This window comes from Herpailurus yagouaroundi, unplaced genomic scaffold, assembly GCF_014898765.1.
Source record: "Herpailurus yagouaroundi ecotype Mexico unplaced genomic scaffold, PumYag 403, whole genome shotgun sequence".
NCBI lineage: Eukaryota > Metazoa > Chordata > Mammalia > Carnivora > Felidae > Herpailurus > Herpailurus yagouaroundi.
Window position 1 is genome coordinate 515,343 of NW_024412620.1, and position 22,148 is coordinate 537,490.

The 22,148-nt window shown below is 36.8% G+C and overlaps 1 protein-coding gene across 4 annotated transcripts in view; it reads right to left on the reverse strand.

Moving 5' to 3' along the window:
• NEK7 (NIMA related kinase 7) overlaps positions 1 to 22,148 on the reverse strand; it is a 154,348-nt gene that overhangs the window by 126,913 nt on the left and 5,287 nt on the right. The window contains exon 1 of one of the 4 annotated variants that reach the window (XM_040463512.1): positions 21,596 to 21,617. The exons of the other annotated variants lie outside the window; for them this stretch is intronic. The gene's annotated coding sequence lies outside the window, so the exon portion shown is untranslated. Of the gene's footprint in view, positions 1 to 21,595; positions 21,618 to 22,148 lie in introns of those variants that run through there. 4 annotated transcript variants of the gene reach the window in all.

Sequence of the window (22,148 nt, forward strand, 5' to 3'; positions counted from 1 at the left end):
GGGGGAGAGAGAGAGAGAGAGAGAGAGAGAGAATCTTAAGCAGGCTCCACACTCAGCGTGGAGCCCAACATGGGACTTGATCCCACTACACTAGGATCATGACCTGAACCAAAATTAAGAGATGCTCAAACGAATGAGCCACCCAGGTGCCCCCCCACCATCACTTTTTTTTGGTAAAGCTACTTTAAACATAAACCAAATTTAAGAATCCTTAAGTCTACCATTAATCACAAATCTTCCAGATTTTGGAATGATCTACAAAAATTAAAAAACAGCTCTATAGATATACAAGCAGTTTGACTATTTAAAATGGAAAATTAAAAAATAAATAAAAAATAAAATGGAAAATATATTCTGAATTTTCCAACAAAAGCCATGTAAAATTGGTCTCTCAGTCAAATAGGCTGACAGGAAGGAAAGAAGTCAAGCCTATCAACTGATGAAATAAAGCTCAGAACTACAGTGCTTTTTACCCACTCATTCAAAAAACACCATTTAGTTATACGGTCATAAACTAATTACTAAAGAATTCTGATGCCTAAGTAAGTGAAATACTATGCCCATTGATTTAAAATGGATCTGCCATTTGTGAAAACTGCCCAATGAGTAAAGCCAAAGCTTTGCATACTACTAGAGTACCTACTATATTGTGGACAATCAATGAATATTAAGCAACATTTATTTTTTAAAAACTAAATTCTGGCATGTGCGTATCTCACTAAAAAATCATTTAAAAAAAAAAGCTGTTGTTAATTAAGCATCAAACTATTAAGTGGAACAGGTACCACCAATATACACAATGTCTAAAGTCCAGGAGAAGCCTCTAAACTCCTATATTTCTATTTGTGATGTCCTTTAGGGAAAAAAAAACAGAATACAAGAAAGAAAAAAACTTTTTTTCCATTTTCTTAATATGACTTTTGAACTACTAGAGAGTTCTCGATGACACTAGACTATTTAAAATGCCTCCTGAAGTCGTATGCTATATGAATCTTGTTAACACTGTGTCCCCAATGCTTAGAACGTGGTAGATAACACAGTAGGCACTCAAATAGTTGCTGAATGAAAACCATAAGGCCTACCTAATCCTGCTTTGTCTTAGTGAACTTAAAAAACTGACTCTTAATGCTAATGGTTAAAAACTGACTCTTAATGCTAATTTAGAGTAAAGAAAAAAAAATGCATCAGTAATTTTAAATCTTGTTCCACGAATTGACTGCTACACATACTTAGGACATCATTAACTATAAATGCTTATTTGCTGTAAGTAAGAGGTACTTTGGAATATAATGTTTAGAAGGCTGGCATGCAAAATAATCAATTCACTGCAACTAATCACCTTAGAGTATCTTTCACTATATCTTTCACTACATCATTCTTTGGTTTAAAAATTTCTAATTGTTCTCCACTATCTTTAGAATAAAGTCCAAATTCCTTAACCTGGATTGTAGGCCCCTATTTATTCGACAGGAACATGCTGACTTCCTTCTTTGAAGCTAGCACGTATTAAGGATAAAAAGATGAACAAATGGGCCTTTCCATTAGAGAGTTTGTAACCTAGTGAAGAAGCATTCAGAAGCATCTGCCAGATATAGCCAGTAAAAATCAAGAAAAGTCTCAAGTTTCAGGCTATTAGGTACAATCTCTTAAGACTGGTTCTCATATGGGGAGTTATAGAGCTGGTTTTTCATTTTACAAATACCACCTTGGCAGCTATAAGGGGAATGAATCAGAGCCTCATGTCCCACTATTTTTGCCAAACTGGCCCATTTTGGAGCTTTAGAAATCCTAATTTCACCTACCGCAATGGCTTCCCCTCAAAGCCCAGCACAAATCCCCAAGCTCTCAAGGGACCTTCAAGGAGTCCATTCAAATCAAAAGAGAACTCCCCTTTCTTTGATGTCCCAGTAGCAGCCTACACTAGGGCATACTTCTGAGCCTCTAAGGATCTTCCTTTATATTGTTAATGACACTATTTACTGAAACATTAGAGTGTGAAACTCTGGAAGTAGATAGTAAGCAATGAACAAAGAACAGAGTTTCAAAGTAACAGTTTCTAAAATCTGAAAACTGAAGTACTATTTCCAAAAAAATAACCCTAAAATCCCTGCATTGTTCTTTTCCACATGGCTTACTTACTTGTAATACATATACCAAAAGCCACAGGTCTGGTAGCAAGAATACCAACCAGAAAACCAACCTCAACTCTTAATTCATAATTATAATCTTGGGCTGTAATAAGAAAGCAGGCATACACAACTAACCCTCCCTCCTTCTCTTTCTCTCTCTCTCTCTCTCTCTCCCCCTCTCTCACATACATTTAACACATTTACTCACACCCATTTCCTTTCTTTCCATTTCAAAGCCTGAGATTAAAACAGCCATGGCCACTTAGAAATAGAGGCCAAACTGATCTACTTATTATTTAATATATGATTAAACAAAAGAGAAATACCTAGAATGGTGAAACCATTAATGTATATCCAACAACACCTCCCAAAATGAAAGCTGACCATCAGATTATAGACATCTCTAATTCTTCTGGGATTTACAGTTTTGCAGACAAAATGTTAATTACAGTCAAGTATTTAGAAGTTGATTATTCTGATATTAGTCTATTTACTTTTCCTCATTGCCTATCTTTTGATTATTTCTCTCTTTATTTCCATCAGAGATAAGCTTGAAGAACACCCACCCATATTTGTTTAATATGTCAAACATATAGACATTTTAAAATAGCACATTTTACCATTTTTATATTAAAATATAAAAGTGTCTTCACAAATGCAATTATTTCATTAACTGACATAGTTTAACAAGGTCTCTACTTCAATTCAAGCACTTACCTTTTAACATGTTATTTTCAAGAAACTGATTTATGTTGTTAGATGTTAAAGTATAGTTTAAGTTCAATTTGTGGATTAGTCCACCGTCCAGGAGACACTGAATGAACTCTAAGAATCCTGTAACCCTACTCATTTAGAACTTTATTTTTGTTGTTGTTGTTGTTGTTGTTGTTGTTTAGTTCTTTGGTAGTCTTATCAATGTTCTTGAGGAGAATCTCACAAACATAACAAATAATATAAGGGAAAAAACACTAGGATATGATACAGAGGATATAGTTTTTAACCCACTTTTACCAAAACTTTCTTTGTGACATCTGATCAATCTCTCTGAGCTTTAGTTATTTCAAATATCAAATTAAGGTACTGGATTATATGATCTCCAAAGTTCCTTTCAGTCTCAAAAGTCTACTCAATTCTAATTTCTCCTGAAATAAATAAGTCATGTTGTATAAATTCAGTTTTTTTTTTTAATTCAAGTGAAGCAGCATCTATAGATTAGTTACAACCCAAGAGCTGAGCCTCCTAGCAATGCATGATTAATTCCTAAGAGATCCCTTAATTAAAATCTTCATAGAAGAGAGCACTATTGGAAACAGTCCATGAATGATCAATTGATTTGAAACATAAAATACCAAGAAGGGAAAAGGGTTGATTTGCTTTGAATGACATATCAAGTGTGTAGCTGACCACACACACACACACACACACACACACACACACACCCCTAAGTTAATGCTCCTGGGTTTGTTGTTTTCTGAACTATTTAAAGATGATATGATACTCTAAGATTCCAATTTATTTATCTCATCAAAGTAACATGGAAACTACCATATTTTCAAAGTTAATGGAAAACTCGGGGCACCTGGATGGCTCAGTAGGTTAAGCGACAGCCGCTCAGGTGTGATCTCGCGGTTAGTGAGTTCAAGCCCCACATCCGGCTCTGTGCTGACAGCTCGGAGCCTTGAGCCTGCTTCAGATTCTGTGTCTCCCTCTCTCTCTGCCCCTCCCCCACTCTGTGTGTGTGTGTGTTTCTCTCTCTCTCAAAAATAAAAAAACATTTAAAAAATTAAATAAATAAAGTTAATGGAAAACTATATAAAATAGGTGACATTCTCAGTTTCATAACTTATCCTTTTAACTTTCCCCATACAGATATTTCTCTGATATTAAAAGTCAATTATTTTATGAATGTATGTTTAAAGCATCATTACATAAAGTATTTTATACAGTTTTCCCTATCATAAATCAACATTGAAAAAGTGTGAGCTTTAAGCCCATTATTAATTCACACTTTTAGTAAACAAACTATATGAACATAAATTATTTAGTAGGCCTGAGAATTTGTTTTCTAAAAATGAAAATTATGTCCTCTTATTGTAGGTTCTCACTGTGATTCTTTAATTCGATATGCAAAAGCCACACATCATTTGACTCTCTTCCTAGAAGATTATGATAATTACCAAAAATTACTACAAGGTCATAATTATCAGCAAGAAAATGCTGTACCCAAAGGGGAAAAATATGTTAGGTAACAACAAAAATTATGAATTCTAGCCCTGACTCTATCATCACCCAGTAAATGCAAGCTTAGGAAATCCATTTGCCTTCTCAAGGCCCTTCCTTTACCATCTGTCAAATGAGGAAAAGCCTGCCCATTCCTCAAGCAAACTGTTACCAAAAAGAAAACTCACTCAATCCTCTTTTGTAGTATTTTCATCTAGCTGCAGAGTTAAAACAACAGGTTTCAGTGTATATCCTGAATAAATTACACTTGACAATAAGTAACAAAATGTTAGCAATGTAAATACTGATTCTGAATTATTACCCAACTATAGTGTAGATTAATTTTCTCTCTGTAATGCAAAGGCTTTTAAATGTTAGTTAAAATTGCATTCTTAATTTGTAACTGAAAACCCAAAAGGAAAAGGAGGAAAAAAAAGATTTTCATGTTTCCCTATTGCCATGATTTTTAGTCTCCAACTTCTGTGTTTGCATGACTCTTCCAGCAAAATGAGTACCCATACGTTTTACTGACAGCTTAAACTTAATAGTTTTTGTACATTTAAAAAAGTTTTCACAGATATCCTCTCAGAACTTCACAGTGGAGTGAATGGGAAAGAATTTCCAGATTCCGGATAAGAAAACTCAAAAGAGAAAAAAATTATATGACTTATCCAAGATTAGAAAAGAAGAAAATACTAGAACTCAGATTTCCTGACTCCTATAAATCTGTATCACATTCAGGCTATTTTGTGCGTTCACACACAGACACAGGCAGACGTGCACTCCAAGCCCAGCGTTAACTGCAGCTTCTTCCTGGAAATTGAAAGAATGCAGAAATCTGCATATGAATGAAATTTTCTCAAGCCCTGTAAAGCCAAATTCAAGGCTAGGGTTTCATGGGCTGAAAGGCACTCCTAAGACCATAGAAAATTGTGGTTAGCTAAAAACCCAACCACATCCTGGAAAATTCTGAACCAGCCTCAGGTCCCAAATCCCTTGATTTTCCTACATGAACAAACAGTTCTGTCATTATGAGAGTCCTCCTTACACATCCTGCTTCACCAAGGATAATACTTCTGGCCAGGATAAGCCTTGTTTGTTTGTTTGTTTTCCAGTTTTATTGAGCAATAATTGACACACGTCACTGTGTAAGTTTAAGGTGCACAGTATGGCAGAGTTACATATATTGTGAAATGATTCCCACAATAGTTTCAGCTAGCATCAATGATCTCATTTAGATACAATAAAAAGCAAAAAGAAGAAGAAGAGGAAGAAAAGAGAAGAAAAAATTCTCCTTGTGATGAGAATTCTTAGGATTTACTCTTTTAATATTAAATGTTCCTATATAGTGCTAGCTATAGTCAAGTTGCACATTACATGCCTAACATTTATCTTGAACTGGAAGGTGGTAACAACTTCTGACCACTTTCCTCCAATTCCTCCTCCTCTGCCTCAGGTCACCACAAGTCTAATCCCTTTTTCTATGTATTTGGTTGCTTTTTGTTTTGTTTTTGTTTGTTTGTAGAGTCCACACATAACTGAAACCATACCGTATTTGTCCTTCTCTGATTTATTTCACTTAGCATAGTGCCTTCAAGGTCCATCCAAGTCGTTGCAAATGGAAATTAAAACCACAATGAGATATATCACCTCATATCTGTTAGAATGGCCATCATCAAAAAGACAAGAGCTAACAAATGCCTGCTTAGGTGTGGAGAAGCAGGATCTCTTGTGCAATGAGAGTGGGGCTGTAAATTGGTACAGCCACTTTGTAAAATCCTCAAAAATTAAAATGGAGGATGAAGGAACCTCAAAAAATCAAAAACAAAACTACCATGTGATCCGGCAATTCCACTTCTGGGAATATATCCAAAGGAAACGAACCTTAACTTGAAAAGATATCTATACTCCGATGTTCATAGCACCATTTTAATTTATATAACTGGTATAATTATTACATACATATAACTATATAATGTATACAATGGAATATTTTTCAGCCATTAAAAAAAACAGAATCCTTTTTTAAAATAGTATTTATAATACCCCCTTAATGTTCAATAATCTTTATAAATTTCCTGTTACCTGTTAACCAAATTTAAAGCCATTTGAGAATTCAAAGCTTGTTGGATAAATAAATAAAGCAAACATTAAGGCCCATACTGAGGAGTATCTATTTCAGTTTTGAAAACTCATGTTTTACGCTTAAAAACGTGTATGGCTTATACTTTCAAAAGTATTTTACACTGGGGTGCCTGGGTGGCTCAGTTGGTTGAGCATCCAACTTCAGCTCAGGTCATGATCTCACAGTTCGTGGGTTCGAGACCCATGTAGGGCTCTATGCCAACAGCTCAGAGCCTGGAGCCTGCTTTGGATTCTGTGTCTGTCTGTCTGTCTGTCTCTCTCTCTCTCTCCGCCCCTCCCCCACTCACACTCTGTCTCTCTCAAAAATAAATAAACATTAAAAAAAGGTTTAAAACAGGAAGAAAAATATTTTTTAAACTCATTTTAATCTAAAAATTACATAAGGATATGCTTCCAAATGTTCTCAAGAAACAGTTACAGAACGCTTATAATCCAAGGTTCTGTATCAGAATGGGTGACAAAAAATATACAAAAATCAACTTATTTCCTACCCTCAAAGAACTTAAAATATAGCAAACAAGAAGTAATAAGGACAAACTTCTATGGAATTGCAGTAAATTATGATATTGACTATATTCCATACCAAATGATATTCACAATTTTCTAAGAGGCTTTTTTATATTAAAAGGGGGGCAGGTATCAAATGATATCAAATGATTTTCTGCTCTACTAAGCTTTTCATACAAGTTTTCTTACTGAACCAAATGAGGTAATGAGTCATATAACTAGATCTTTTCCATTAAACCATCTTTAAATAAAATTCCTTAGTCATGATTAATGATTCTTTAACTGTTCCATTAGTCTTAATTTTATTACAGACTTGTCAGCAATACTCAAGCGTTTTCCAAACTCTGTTCCTTAAAACACCAGGATCCCATAAACTGTTCACTGATATTCCACGACCCAAAAACAAAGAAAAAAAAAAAATAGGAACCTGTAAAATACTGAGCTAAACTTCTCAGGGATCCTAATGCGCTACAGTGCGCTATGAATCTCCAAAACAGTACCTTATGCAGATTTTTCCAAACTTGTCTAGCCACAATACTCTTCCACAGAATTTCTATTAATATCTAGGACAACTCTAGTAATCTGTTGAATAAAGTTCAGTCAATAGTTGATCTAAAGGTTCTCCTTCAGTCCGATTTTTGGTATTAAGACTATACTCAAAAGCATGAATAGGAAGATTCTCCCTGTTCATTTAATTTTAAAAAGTAAAAATGTAAAAAAACAGGCCTAGAAGTCTGTTATGAAGACAACTCCTAGAACTTTAATTCTCCCATAGTTATTGGTCTTTTAAGTTATTACATCTTCAATCAATTTAAAAAACTGTTCTTGGGATGCCTGGATGGCTCAGTCGGTTAAGTATCTGACTTTGGTTCAGGTCACGATTTTGCAGTTTAAGGGTTCGAGCCCCGTGTCAGGCTTTGCACTGACAGGTCAGAGCCTACAGCCTGCTTCAGATTCTCTGCTTCAGACTCTTTGTCTCCCTCTCTCTGCCCCTCCCCCACCTGTGCTTTCTCTCAAAAATAAATAAACATTTTTTTTAAACTGTTCTTTATATTATTTAAACTAAATTAAATTATTTAAATTTAAATTTATCTTCATTAAATTCTACTTTGGAATTCATACTGTTACTCGTCCGATTTTTCTGTGGTGTCTTCCCTATTAATCTTGACCTACCTTTTTTATTTTAACCCTTCCAGGTTTATTTGTTCCAAGTATACCTTTTGAAAGGGCACATAGTTGAAGACTGTCCTTTAGTCTGAGTCAATCTTTTAAAAGAGAAATTTAATACACTATATGTAAATTGTTTTACTGACACTTGTCTTTTAAAACCTTGTTTTTTGTTTCCTTGATTTTTTTTTCATCTCTTGCCATAATCCCTAATCTTGTCTAGCCATTTAGAAAACAAACATAAATCCTCTCCTATTTTAAATTCTACTAACGGTGACTTCCCAGATTTTTTTTATTGCCCATCTTTAACCAGTTTTGGCCAGTTATCAAAGGAAAAAGGAAATTCATATTAATGATACACAATCGGATCCTGGTTGGCCCAGGACTGAGCATGCCGGTACACTTTCTCCTAAAGCTCCATCCCCAAGTTCTTAGATTAGAAGTCTCATAACCATAACCTACCTTTGTAAGTTATTTCTGGTACTCTGCACTAGTTCCAATCTTGCATAACAACTGTTTAGTCTTGCTTCTACATTTAATTTGTTTCCGTGCTTATTCCCAGTGCTTTTGGACAAAGATGTCCTTTTCTCAAACTCTTAATTTTGACTTCTCTCATTTGTCTTTTTCTCATTAAAAAAAATTTTTTTCAAGGGCACATATGCAATACATTTTCTCTAATCCTTGAAAACCTGAAAGTACCCTTCCATTTTCATCGCACATGAACCATAATTTGGCTGCGTATACAATTTTTTGGCCACAACCCTTTGTGTTTTTTGTTCTCTGCTCCATTACTCCTTGCATTTTGTATTACTGTGTCCAAAGTGCTCAAAGAGAATACTTTGATCCTTTCCAATTTCTTGGGTAAAAATACTAGTTCCAGTGACTTTTGTCAATTGCTGGTGAAGAAGTGTGTATGTATTTGCTACTACTTAATCTAGTACCACCTTGAAATAAATCAAGTTAGCAATGTGAATCACCTCTATAAAGGGCACGATACAATATTCTTTCATCTGCTTTTTTCATTTCTACACAAAATGCATCTTTTGTTCTATGATCAATAAGTAATTCAGCTTATTCTCGTGCTCAGGTTTCCTTTAATGATTAGTCCCTTGATTACTGAAATCAATAGTCATGCATTTTAGCTGGCACATAACCTGCCTCCTACATACTGATGATTTATGAACCAGTAGCTCCAAAATCTCATTTCCAGCTCTACTGGATCTTTCTGCCTGACTGCCAAAACAGAAATGTCTAAGATCTTGAGCACCTCAAACCCATTGTATACTGTATTCCCTTTCTTAGTGAATGTCATTGCCATCCAGTCATCCCATATAGTTCCTACATCATATCAGAACCTCTTACTCCCTCACTCACCTCCCTATGTCCCTTATTAATTTTACCTCCCAAATATCTCTCTGCATATCCCAGACCTTCATGATTCTTGCTACTATTATAACCTATTAACTATTTTGCCTGACTTCAGCAAAATTCCTACTCTATACACTCACCGTAATGGTCTATCTAAAATGAAAGTCTAATTATGGCATATTCCTGCTTAAAATTCTTTAATGAAACACACTTTTCTTAACCATGTTTCTTGTTTGCTAGTGCTTTCCTTCTTATAAATACAGTAGTCTGGTCTTAATAGCCATGTGTACTTTCTCCAAATTCTAGGCTATTTCATACCTACGTGCCTCTGACAAAGGACAGGTCATTTTACTGAAACACCATTCCCAGCTAGTCTGCCTGGCCAACCTTGCTTTGTAATCAAGTGTCCCTTTGTAAAGTACCTTAAGTATTTGTCTTAATGTATTCTAGTGAATAACTTATCTGTCCAACAGAGGCCCTAATCACTAACTCCACTAGCAACTACTACTTAAAAGCAGAATCTATTTCTTCCTCCTTTTTTTTCCAACCTCCAGTACCTTCTACTATATTAAGGCCTAATAAATACTTGTTGAATGATCAAATTTAGAAAATAAGAAGCTATAAACAATACAAGTCTAACAATCAGGATGTAATTAATTCAAATTTATATGAGCATCTACTTCTGAATAATTAAAAACTAGTTATCCTCCCTAGGTCTCAGTTTACTTCCCTCTAAAGTTCATAATAAGCACACAGCATGTGATGACAGAGCAAGGTCTCAAATCCTTACCCTAGAGTAACAAATACAGGGAACTTTCTATGGTAAACAAATAGCTGGAAGAATAAAATATTAATGCTTCTCAAAAGTGTTAAGTGGTACACAAATGCAAGACAGTATTATTTTTTTCTGCTTAGCTTTAACAGAAGAATTTCCCTAAAAGGATGTAAAAGACAAGTGATCCCTACTCAGCCATTCAAAGAACTTTGCCCAAAAAACTTGTGATAGACTTTCTATTTGTTTAGTGTAACTGTAGACATAGGATGCCATTACAAATACAATTAATTTTCCCTTATATTTCTGCCACGTCATTCAGTTACTCACATAACAACAACTAAAGCCTGGCAAAAGCACATGATTACTAAGCTAACTATCCAACTACACCAGAAAAATCATGGCAACTGCACTCTACCACCCATGGCAAAAGACTGACGTACGTAAAGAGCTAAGATAAATGATTGGACCCATCTTCTCAACCTGGTTATAAGAAACATTCTGCTGAATTCCTTGTGCTAAATAATTCATACTGATGAATTCTAGCATAACAAAGCTGATAAGGCCCTATGGAATACAGGCTAGTAGTTGGAAATGCTTCATTTGTATGAATTATTTATTGTAAGGTCATTTGTTTTAATAGACTTTGGTCTGTAACAAGGACTCACTAACCAAAAACTCATCACAAAAAAATTGAAAACACTTCTCATTGAAATAAAGGGAAATTTTAATAGAGTTTTCTGAATTAACGCACGATTTTACAATTTACCCATATTTTATAAAGCTTATTAACTGCTATTTATTCATTTTGTTCACATACCTACTCTTTTGCCACTGCTCTATACACTGATTATTCCTGAACTTCCAAAATCCTTTTTCTTTATATACTACAGTTTACAGTAACCATAAAATAGTTCTAAAAGATTTCCTATCTTTTTTTTTTTTTTTTTTTTTTTTGGATGCTCCTAAACACTAAACAAGTAAATTGAGGCCTAGAACTAAGTGGTAAGGTAATGATCCCTTCTCAGGTCCTCTGGTGTCATCTCCAGTGAACTTTTTCATTTAACCCTTACTTAGACCCCCACGACATTCTTGAGATCTGAATCAGTCATAACAACAGAGTCTGTTTAATGGATAATTAGGTTTAGTGGGACATAATCAATGTCTAACAAAACAAAGCTAGCATATTACTTTACTTCTAGGGAAACTCCCGCCTTTTCCTCCTCCTGCCCACCCTCTTCTTCCCTCAAAAAAAAAAAAAAAAAAAAAAAGAGAGAGAAAGAAGAATAACAACTGTATCTCTGGATTTGCCTGATCTCTTTTTTACTGTGCAGACTTCCAATGCAAACCAAATTAAGAGAAAATTAAGAAAGGTGGAGAAAAAGCAAGCATGTAAAAGCCATTCACTCACAGGTTACACAAAACTGTCCCAACTTTTAATAAAAAGATTCTTCAGTGTACTTACTATAAGTACGTACAAGGTTATATTTTTGTCCTTTAAAATTTACCTTCTAAGAAACTGAACTCACTTGCTGCTATATTATTCTTGATATCACAGAACCGAACTAGTCTTTGAATGAATTATACAAAGTTAACACAGGCAGCTGCTAAGCAAACTTTCTCACCAAACTCTGCCAAGTTATTCCAATCCTGACCTGCACCATCTTGTAATCGCTCTCTTGCTCTTTTCCACAAACCACAACATCATGCCAAACTGTGTGCGTATGTCTTTTAATGTACACAAACATATACTGGAAATAAATGCACTTTTTCTGACACACTTATTAAGTGAAACTGTGATCTTTCCGGAGATATCCTCCAAAGAATAAAGACTGTTACTTTAAATTAATAGTAGGAATCACAAACATAATGGTGTTTGTTTATCAGATGCCATCTAGAAGTTTATATGACAGACTTTAAATATAAATAACTCCCCAAAAAATTGAAAATTGAGTTAATAGTGATTATAGACTTACAAACACTAAAACAGAGTTACACAATTGAGGACATCTACCTAATTTTATTTTTGGAAACCTTCTGAATCTGTGAAAATCCATTCTTCTAACTAAAGAATGATAAAATCTTAGAAAGACAGCATAGAAACAGCATTATTTGGGTTTTCACAAGAAAATACCTTACATATTATACTTAGAACTAAAGTCAGACAGCAACATGAATTGACTTTTAGTTTCTCCCAGTATTCATTGAGAATTTATTTACCTTCTAATGAAATTGCCCATTTAAGTGAACAAGGATGAACAGGACCCCCGACACACTTTCCCTAGACAGACTCACCTGCTACCACGCATAATCCACTGCCCCCTCTCTAGTGATGACGCCAAAGCTCTACCCCAGGCCAGACTTCTCTGCTGAGCTCAAGCCCCATATAACCAACTGCCTAGATATAGGGTCACCTGTATATCCCATAAACAGCCCAAACTCAACATGAGAGGCCTCCTCCTCCCACCACACTCAGTTAGCTTTGATGAATGTAGATTCAATGAGAACAGAACAAGTTATTCTCTACTCTCTGCTTCAGTAACAGGACTCTGAATTCTAAGTTGATCTGGTTAAGACTTCTACTTTGTTCTTCATCAGCATCAGGCACTGTGACATCTTTATAACTAAAGCAAAACTTGTATTCCCTTATGTCTTAGAGAATTTCAACTCTCACTTTCCCTAGTCAGCAAACAGGAATTTATATGATTTTGATAGCCATTTGATTTGTAGGTACTCTGCATGGAAGGACCTATATGATTATCTTAACACCAAAATGACATGCAAAGGCCAGCTGCAAGCACATTTTGTGTAATATATGAGAAGGCTTCTAAAACCATACTGGGACAAAGTCTGTCCTGCCTAACACTCATGATCATATTCCAACTGCTTATTAAAGACTACAAAGACAGTCAAAATTGCAAGAGAATGAGAAAATATTCCAATAAGAAAGAAAGGCTACTTCTTCCTGCTCAGTGATAGCCATCTATATATACCCCCACCCTTCCTCAATGAGGCAGCAAATACCATGACATAAATAAAATGCCCTAAGAATCTTCAAGAAACTTAAGTCTCTAATTTCTTTATTTCATCTCAATAAAGAGCCACAGCTACTCAAAGGTGGGGGTGAGAGGGGTAGGGAGAAAAAGGTGCTAGAACTGGCAATAAATGGCACCACCATCTACTCAGAGCCCCTGCCAAAACTGGGGGCTCTCCTAGACTCCTCCTCTCTCTTATCTTCTCCAACTCATGCATTGGGTCAGCTTTTCAGCCAACTGAGGTGTCTACCAAAGCTGCTGGGAAGACAAAATAGATCCCGGCAATTCAGATCCCTCAAGTTATTCCCAGGGGAGACAGAGGGAGGGAGGGAGGGTGGGAGGGAGGGAGAGAGAGAGAGAGAAACAGACTTTTACAGCATAAGGAGGCAAGTACTCTGACAGACACCATCCCAGGTGGCAAGAAAGATGCCAAAACAGGCTGTCAGGTTAGCAAGACGTTGAGGAGGAGACACTGGAAGCAAGTTCTAAACAATGCATGGGAGCCAACCAGGCAACAAAGAGGGAGGACACTCCTGACTAAAGCAGGGAGTGATGAGGGAACTACAAGTAGTGAGGTAAGACAGGAGCATCAGAGGCGAGAGCCAAGGCCCAAGTCATGCTTTTAAGAGACTAGAGGATTGGAAATTATTCCAAGGATAGTAAGTGAAGGATTTTAAGCAAGAAAAAAAACCCACCTAGCAGTGGGTAGGAGGTGTTGAGGGTGGATCATTTAAAAAAAAAAAAAAAAGAAAAAAAGAAAAAAAAGCATAGATTGAACAAAGACGTAAATACGTAAATAAATTTAACTCAATCCTAAATTTTAAAAGGAGGGAAAAAAGTATATGCTACAGTAAGTTCTTTTTATAAAAAAACAAAGTAACACTTTTTCTTGGTAAATTTTTTTTTTAATTTTTTTTTAACGTTTATTTATTTTTGAGACAGAGAGAGACAGAGCATGAACAGGGGAGGGGCAGAGATAGAGGGAGACACAGAATCTGAAACAGGCTCCAGGCTCTGAGCTGTCAGCACAGGGCCCGACGCGGGGCTCAAATTCACGGACCATGAGATCATGACCTGAGCCGAAGTCGGACGCTTAACCGACCAAGCCACCCAGACGCCCCTTTCTTGGTAAATTTAAAGTATACACATACTATCACCAAAGTCTAAATTTTCAAGTCCAAACTTGTTTTTTTTCATACATCCCTTAATATATTTTTCTTAACACATTTTTTTAACAAATCTACCTGAAGTTGCCTTTATGGTAATCTTGAGTCAATTCTGACATTCGTTCCTGATGGATTTATGACCAACTAAGAACCAAGTAAAAAGATATCAAAGCACTATAGCTTTTATCGCTATTAAAATCAAACTCTGAAAACATAAAGGTACAAGTAACTCTTTACAATCACATTACGGGAGAGGAGAAGGCCAATCTTCTTAGTAAGTATGCAAGGCCTTTCATAATGCAGTATCTGGGTATCATTCCAGGCTCATTTTTTATGTGCTTCATCAATTCATGAATACACAGTACATCTTTGGTACTCTTGGCATAGGCCTTTTTGTAAGTCCTTTATATGCTTTTAAAAATAATTATTGATATTGTGATTGTTTTTTTTTTAACTTTCAGCAATGAAAGCTATGAAAAGCTACTAAATAAAATGTATCTATTTTGAAGTGGAACAATTTTTCTCTATGGCAGCATCCGATGGCCTCAAATCAAACAATAACCCTCATCAATTCCCACTTAGTAATTATTCTTAAGAGAGGACTAATTTCCAGTATTAAGCTAGCTATTTCTTATTGAACTCCATTCAATATTTTCTTCATGAGAGGATGGTTAGAACATCAAAACAGGATTCATCTGACAAATATGCAGTCAGCACTTTTTATGGGCAGAGAGAAGTTGCTCCCCCTTTACAAAAAGCCACACCCACTTAACTTGAACTAGGAATGGCCTTGCCCCTAAGGAAGGGAAATATAAGGATACCTAGTAAACATTTAGTAAATCAGCCTCAAATCAATTTAATCCGACTGCTGGCCCATTTCAACTTCAAGTCCTACTTCCAGGAACTCAGACCCTTCTTCCTTGTTGCCTGGGCCTCTAACTTGTGCCTAATTGCCAAACTTCCCTCTGTCTCTACTCCATAATTCCTCCTCACTTCCATCAACCTCACATCTGGCATACCCCTGTTTTTCCTAGTCCTGGTTCCCATGTCATCCTATTCTGAGATCTTTCAGAATGCAGAATCCAAACCCAGACTCGTGCACTAGATCACTGAATACCTCAACATTTACCACTTACAGATCAGACCTTTATATCACATAGTAAGACCTTCCTCACACTATGCCCTACAGGCCTTACAGGGACATGTGCCTGGCATCCAGCACAGACTTCCCTGAAACCAATTACTCAATTGTTCTGGACGTTCTTTCATTCTAGGATCTGCCCAGACTTTCTGTCCCATATCATCACTGGGATGCAGGCATCTGCCATTCCCTGAATGGCCAGTTGTGACAAAAATGGTCCTAAGTCCTGCAGGAAACACAAATATGCACAGGACATGATTCACACCTTCCAGATACTTACATTCCAGGACGGAAGCTAAGATAAGTAACTACAGGGAGAGTCAATAGGTACTAAAAGCTTAAAGAAGCAAAAGAAAGATTTCTTTATATCCTCTGTATAATATTAGAAAAGCCTTAAAGGATGAAGATTATTTTAATATACTGAGATTGAATAGCTGGAATGTAGAAAATAGACACTAAAAGAAGTGAGAAAAGCGTATTAAAGCAATAAAGCCACACAGGTACAAAATGTATCCAAAAAAAAAAAAAAAAGGTAAATGGTCAGATGTGACCAAACTATAAAAGAGTATAAAGAAGTGAATCTAGACAGGTCAGGGTCAGTCTGAAAGCGGTTCCAATGTAGAGCCATTAAAAATAGGCGAGCCAGGCAATATGATACAGTATTTGGTCACTGCCTGCTCCCATATTCTGTAATTAATAAAAACTGAAATATTTTTAAAAGCATAAAGCTAGATCTTGCTTAGATTATTTTTTTACTCACCCCCAGCTACCTACCAACAACCTCCGAATTTCTCGTTCTTCAATCAGTGAACTGGTGGGACCCAGTAGGAAAATGGGGAGAATAATAAAGGAACAAATAGAAAAAGAACCATTAAGTGAACAGAAGCATAGACTCTTTCATCTTACAAATGCTGGAGAACCCCAGAGATCAAATGGTCTGTCCCTCTGCTTTCTGACAAGTATGCCTTCCAAGTTCAGAGAAACCTCACCTCACTGTGAAACTAAGTTTAACACCAAATCCTGTCCAATCAACTGGATTGTCTTCTGAACAGCATATGCAAATACCCTACAAAATTCACAAAAAAAAAAAAAAAAAAGAGAAAAATGGGCATTCAGGTCTTACTGTAGAAATACTGGCATTCAAAAGATGACAACTCAACACATGAACAAAAATGGCCTAGGAAAGGGAGCACTGCCTGTTCAGGGACCACACACCGCGAGACATGAGTCCCAACGTATCCTAACTCATCGTCAGTGCCTCGTTAGAGCCCAGGCTCCATTTATATTATCTGAACCATTCAGCACACTACCAATGCTCTCTCCTAAACCAGACATTCAACTCTTAAACTGAGTTCTTTGAGTATTAATTCAGCTCACACAAAGAATCAGACTCTGTGCTTGGCATTTGAAAAGATATAAAAATGAACCTGAACTTAATCCAGGACTTCAATACCTTCTTTGTCAAGCTGCCTCTTCTTACTATATGAAAAAAGAAGGGGGCAGAAATGGTCATAAACAAAAAGGGCCTGGATTGATTGATAAACTACAAATCAAGAAAAAGGTGTTAAAGAAAAACACTGATAGAAAGTAGTTTTTAAATGACCAAGCAGGTTTTCTTGAATAAAGAACACAACTTGCATGCAAAGATCGGTATCTAATGACAAGAAGGGAAGTTAGAAGCGACTCAAGCATCAGACACTTGTTATCAATGGAAATAAGACAGTCATGGAAAAAGGAACAGGTTACTCATCATGATGTTCTTGAACACTTTCCAGCGTGGCTGGATAGGCAAGGCAGGAGAGCTCGGTGCAGCCAAGCCCAGGAACAGGACTGAAAACCACAGGAAGGACTGAGGTAGTGGTCACTGGAGGCAAAATCTCTGAGCGCAGGCAAAGGGTTTTTGCCCTGAAGCAGAAAGCAAACCATCTCAGAGGTAAGGGAAGTGGTAAGCTTTCACACCTAGCTGAGAGAAATACTGTAGAAATGCCAAAAATGGTGAGAACAGCCTACGCTATAAGCAGTACATTAACAAGGGACCATTTGTCGGGATAGAAGAACTAACACTAGACATGCTATTTTCTTTCACTTGCTTAAAGTGAAGTTTTCTCTCCTGTAACTAGTATACTAGTAAACTATATATTTATTTATAAATATATACTATTTATTTACAAAATATTTATACTTTATCTAGTTGATTCTAATTGCTTTGTAAGCATCATTTCAATAACACCCATCCACCATTTGAGCTGAGACATGGGCACCCATGCTAGAACAGCCTAATCATTAGATACAATCTGTGCCAAGCGGCTGCACACCCCAAGCCAGAAATGCTAGTGGTAGGAATGGGCTCTCATTATAAACAAAAGTTTTCTCCATTAAAAAAACATTTTTTACAAAGACCACGTGGCATTTCTCAGTGTGGCCTGAGGAACACCTGCCTTACTTATTGTAAATGTAGGTTCCCATCACAGTCTTTTTAAAGTAATCTCTACACGCAACATGGGGCTCAAACTCACAACCCCGAGAGCAAGAGTCTCATGCCCTACTGAGTGAGCCAGCCAGGTGCCCCTCAACTTGTTTTTAAATGTCAGTGCTTGTACTTATCCAGGCAGAATCTCCAGACACAGACATTATGAGGACTACAGTTTGAGAAACATAGTCATAGGACAAATGCTTTGAGAATATAACTTGTCTTGGTAGTAGCAAAAAAGTCACCCATATATTCGTAAACAGCTCTAAATATTTTGTAAATTACCTTCACTATACAAATAGATGTAACTATTTCAAGAAATCATGAAATAAATCCTTTAGGATTCATTTGATTAATCTCTAATCATTCTGCTTTGTAAAGCAGAACTTTCACTGAAATAGGAAACACATATAATAAACAAATTGAGAACCAACTTCTAAGAGACAGACATGACTACAGAAATAAAGGAAACAGAACCAGTCATGTTCTCTGAACCACAGGAAGAGAAGAAACTAGAGGGAGACACTGGCCAGTGGCACTGCCCAACATTTTGGGCTTATATACAAGAAGCAATAGGGGCAACCAAGCTATTTTCAATATACCAAGATGACAAACAACATGAAGGCTGGCTTTTATGAATCAAGGTGTCTAATATAATGAAATACGTGTTTACGAAATATTGATCAAACAACCACTCATGAACTTTCTGGCCTTTACTCTCCTACTGCCTCTAAGTGCTCCTTCCTAGGAGTAGCCTCCATATCTCTCCAGGGAGACAGCAATCCTCTTGTTCCTCACTTTAGACGCGAAAGAAATACTTCACCCCTGCACAATCAGGCAGGGGTGATTCACTCAAATATTCGCTGACTTAAATCATGGCCCTGATAGGGGCAATCAGAGGTACAATGTCATCACCCCATCAGCAAGTCTTTATTGAGCACGTACCATGAACAGAGCAATATTTTGTTAAATCAGGAAGAGTGGAAAAAAAAAAAAAAAAGAAGAAATCATGCGCCTACTATTGAAAACGTTACAAAGGTAACACAAGGCAATATTGACTGTTATGGAATCAAGCACAGCATGGATTAGCAAGTTTACATCCTTAGGTTTTAGTTTATTTTCACAATAAATGAAAAGGTCAGTTTACACAATTTATAAGTTTCCTTCCAGTTCTGAGAACATCTGATGTAGTGAATCATGCACTTAAGGTCTCCTAAGGGGAAGCACAGGATGATAATGGTGAATGGAAAACCTGATTTTAGAAGAGCTGTTTAATGGCAGCACTAGGATACTAACTACAGATTACATACGTACACGATAATGTGGGTGTCTTTATCTCTTAGGTACAATTTCTTTATTTATTTATTTATTTTGAGAGAGAGAGAAACAGAGCACATGAGCAGGGGAGGGGCAGAGAGAGAGGGAGAGAGAGAATCCCCAGCAGGCTCTGTTCTGTTAGTACAGAGCCCAATGTGGGGCTCAAACTCACAAACTGTGATATCATGACCTAAGCTGAAGTCAAAGAGAGGATGCTCAACTAACTGGGCCACCCAGGCGCCCCAACTCTTAGGTACAATTTCTGCACAAACTTAAAATATTCTCTTCAAAACAAAAAGGTCAGAAATCTAAAAACCTGTACAGTAATGAATCTAAAAGAAAAAGTATAGATCTTGCTTATTAAACCTTAAGTGTAAGAGTAACTGTGTCCTTAAAAGAGTACCAGAGACTCGTACAGAGACACACGGTAAGAACACCATGTGACAGAGGCAGAGATGTCAGTGATATCTGTCTAAAGCCAAGGAACTTCAAGGGATGCCGCCAACACCCAAAGCTAAGAGAAGGCATGGAACGCCTTCTCCGTAGAGCCTTCACAGACAGCATGGCCCTATGCACACCTTGATTCCTAATATCCGACCTTCAGAACTATGAAAGAAAAAATTCTGTTGTACTAAGCCACTCATTTGTTGGGGCCGCCCTAGGAAACTAATATAGGTGTTAAGAGCCAGGGTCCAGAGCATACAGTTCCTGGACCACGGCAGTCACAGTATGGTTCTGGGGGCCCCCAAAATAGCAGTATCTTCCTTATTGTGGCTGTGTCTTCGTTAGGATGGCGACGGTGCACTGTCCCACTGGCAGCCTTACGATCAGGGATGAGGCAGCAACTCCCTTGGTGGCCTGGTAATGGGAAACCTTGCTGGAAGCTCAAACTCCACCCCTAGCCCCTGCCCTGCAACCATCAAATACTATTAAATACAATGTCATAAATTCCTTCCTACTTATAAAAACAGAGAATGATTACAGGAGTGATAGGAGAACTGCCTGATAAAATACAACTCTTCATCAACAGCTGGTATTTTAAACACTCAAGGTCATAAAGTGATAAAGCCACGTTGAAAACAACATGACATTTAACAATGAAAATATTTATCGAATGTAGAAACTTTATTAAAACTTTACTTTAAATATATGTTGAAAATTGTTTAAAATGCCAGTTTTTACTGAGTACGTTCCCTGCCATACTATTCTTAATGTGTTCTAACACCAGACTGTAAAGAAAACAAAAGTGAATTTGTACATTGCCATAAGAAACTGAAAATAAAATATCAATTGTCTCCCATAAATTAAACCATCAATAAGCATCCTTTCTGTATATCTTTCAACTAACTTGTATTTGTTAAATAACAAACCATGCCTATAAAGTGTTTGCAATAAGGGCATGTCATTTTCCTAAAACAAATTACCTATTGTCCAGTTCTGGTGTCCTTATGACAGTATGCAAACAGATCACATTACTTTACTGTATGGTCCACCAGCTAGATACAAAAAGCAATGGAAAGTTTGCAATCCCTTTCATTTTAGAAGTACAACAACTTTTCATAAACATATCTGTTCAATTTTCCCAGTCCTAATGTAGTAGAGGATATGTGGCTTTGTTATGGTTACAACCACAACAAAAATTACAGTAATCTGCCAGGTAAATATGAGAATATGAGGAAAATATTCTCACGATAACAAAAAGCAAAACTGTAAGACTACCAGAAAGAATATTTTTAATTTTGCCATTTTCAATTAGTATTTAAGGATCGTTTTGCAACTCCCATTTTTCATTATCCAAAATATAAACCCCCCCACAAGCCTCTTGTGTTTTTTCCTGCCTGAGGAACCAAGGATTAATGCCTTCTCCCATACTCCAAAAAACATAAAAACATTCTCAAACATGGGAACCAGTAAATTATGAATATGGAAATCACAGAGCAGAGAGGAAGAAGAATTCAAACAGAGAACACAGAACAGACAGCAGACCTAAGGCACAGTGGGCAACAGGGCCTGTCATCAGAAGAAACTGAGAACAGCAGATGCGTTTCCTACCACTGAAGGTCCTAAAAACAGAAATAGGTGAAATGAAACTAACACTTAGAGCCTACTATCATACCTTTACATAGATGTTTTCATTTATTCCTCAAAGCAATCTTACCTGAGCTGAGAAAACCGGAGTCCCAACCAATCAAGTAATTCAACCACGGTCATAGAGTAAGAGGCAAACCCAGGCTTAGTCTTTTTCACATGATGGTAAACACAGAAAATGATCAGTATTTGTGCAGCAGGGTTGGATAAAGGAAAGAGGTTCCTTGTAGCTGGTGGCAACCAGCCTGGAAGTTCCGAATGCCCCAGGCCCTACCTGGCTACCCGGAGAGACAAATACTCTGGCACACCCAGAACTCACTCCTGGCTAGGGCTAGGAAACTCCACTGAGTGATGTCAAAGCCATTGCATTTTCCATTCCATTCTCTGGCTTCTCAGCAGCTGCACCCAGGTCAGCCTACAGCCAATTCTTAAAACAAAGGGAGGAGGTATCCCACACACAACCCAAGCCACATACACCCTGACTTCAGGCCCTCGCCAGTAATTTTTTTAAACTGGGAGAAAGTCTTTTATAAAAGACTACATCAATTTTTTCTAAACAAAAACAAAAAGAAGAAGAAGAAGAAGAAGAAGAAGAAGAAGAAGAAGAAGAAGAAGAAGAAGAA